Here is a 2,444-nt window from a genome sequence, read left to right as displayed (position 1 = left end):
ATTCCCGCGACGTTTACTCCCTCCCACCCCTGCCGGCTCCGGGGCTTTTGCAGGGCCTTTGGCCCATCAGCATATGAAAGACAAGTGAATTGTTTGCTCCCTCCCACCAGCTAGAAAAGTGAGACCGGACGTGCTAGGAGGACCTGAGCACTCCCAAGGGTGCGGTGGAGGCCGAGGGGCAACCCAGGGGCCCACGGGACCTCGAACTCGCGACCCATATAGGGGCGAGTGGACCGGGTGGGCGGGGTTGGGAGGGGGATACCGAAGCAGCCTGGACCGGGCTGCCCTGGGTGCCCCACGCCTTGGGAAAGCTCTGGCTGGGCTCAAGGGAAGGCAGAATTTCTAGGATTTCGCCACCATCAACTCACCTCCAGCCTGTTCCCATTCCCCATCCACACCCACACCCCCACCTCCGCCCCCGCCCAACTTCTAAGGGTTGATCTCCAAGCAGAGGAAGGGAGGGGAGAAAAGAAAGTAAAGGACTGGTTAACTCTGAATCATACTTCAGGCCAGAGAATCTCTAGGCCTAAGAACATGCTTGGCTTACACTTTCTCCAACAACAGTAAACATAAAAAGTGATCTCAAAGGTCTATAGATTTCCTATACATACTGACATGTGTATAATTCTACAGAACAAAACGAAATCATTTTCCAGAATTTACTATAACACTTATCTAGTACTCTATATTATATATGTATGTATATGTACACCCCAAATCATTATGAAGTAGAAAACATTACAGTACCCAATTTTTAGTTACTTTTTTTTCTATTCTTGGGAAATAGGATAATTTTTAAAAGTTCACCTATTTTTTAAAAAATAATCTTACGGTCAACATGTCTGTGTCACCGGAAAAATATTAAAATACCAAAAGTAGTAAAAACCTATTTTGTTTTGCGCACACGTGTGTGTGTGTATATATATGTATACACACACATCTGTGCACACATATATAATATATGTATGAACACATACACACTTTACATGCAACATAAATACATAATCTCTGGTATGCTTCAGTTTTGATTCTTGTTAATTTTACAAGCACATCACAAAAAATGATTTAAACTATTATGGAAGATTGCCCAGTATTCTAAGATGTTTAAAATATAATTCCCTAAAGCTATACTGTTTAGTTATTAATAGAGTGACTGCAGTTAATTTGCAAAAGAATTTTGCATTTGCAATTTTCCATATGTTCCTGCAGTTTCGGTTCCACCCTTATTAACATTAGTTGTATGTGTAGTTTTCATATAAAACATTTTTCAATAAAAATGTTTAATGGAAAAAGAGGAAACAACACCACATCTTTATTAGCATAATCTCATGTTGAGATTCAAGTTAGCATAAATGAGTCCCATTTAGGATGTTATTATTCCTCATATAAAATGTCTTATTAATACTATTTATGACAGGCTCTTTGATGTGTAAGACTTAAAAACAAAGGGTTAATGTCTCTCAGGTATTAAAAGCTCAAAGGAATAAAAAACATGGACACAGATGCATAAATAGAAAAATAAGCAAATAATTTTAAAAGAAAATTACAGAACCATGTTGGAAAAATCAACTTGACTAGTAACCAGATAGTATGTAGGTAAATAGAAATGAGATTTTATTTTGTATCTATCCACTTGCCTGATTTTAAAGTGGTGATTCTCAACTCTGTCATTTTAATGTTCAGAGTATATACTATACATGAGTAGTAGTAGTATAGAGTCACATGTGCTTTTTAGAAGTGAATTTGCCTACATATGTAAATAAACTTCAAAATTTTCTAAATATTCTATCTAAAATTACTCTTTTAAGAATATTTCCCAACTAAATAAGGAGTTTCATAAAAAACAGCTTTATATGCATTGCTGCTCTTTTGAGAACTAGATGAAATACACATGCAAAGTGCTGACACATAGTATAAACAAAATACCATTTTTTTACAGAGTAGAGAGTAGTAAGAAAACTTATCTCAATGTGAAAATAAGAGGAGTTACTGCTTGTCTTTTGTCCTTTGATAATATAATGAACATGGAATATTGTCTTATGAGAGAAAATGATTATTCCTCCCAAGATTTCCAATTCTTTGGAAATAAGCATTTTTTGGACTTAACTATTTACTGTTGATTAGACACATACCTTATAAAAGTACATATTAAATTCTAAAATAGATGGATAAGTTGTGAGTGATTTTTACCTAGTAGAGAAATTACCCAAAATATTATGTTTTTTATTATCCTGTGGGACATCAAGCAAGTTTACGTCTAATACTTTTATTTCCATATTTTTTCTTTAATTTACTATTTATAGCAGTAGTCTCTCCTGTCTTATTTTGGGCCATTTTGATAATTCTATAGGAACCCTTCATTAATGAGTTAAGTTCATCTTTGACCTTTGCCCATTATTTATTTATATTTCAGTTTTTGAAAAGTACACTTGGAAAAACTCAAT

Source organism: Talpa occidentalis, unplaced genomic scaffold (genome assembly GCF_014898055.3).
Source record: "Talpa occidentalis isolate TD23 unplaced genomic scaffold, MPIMG_talOcc4v2.1 talOcc4.16, whole genome shotgun sequence".
In the NCBI taxonomy this organism is placed as follows: domain Eukaryota; kingdom Metazoa; phylum Chordata; class Mammalia; order Eulipotyphla; family Talpidae; genus Talpa; species Talpa occidentalis.
The sequence above is the reverse complement of the archived record's forward strand: the minus strand, read 5'-3'. Positions refer to the sequence as shown.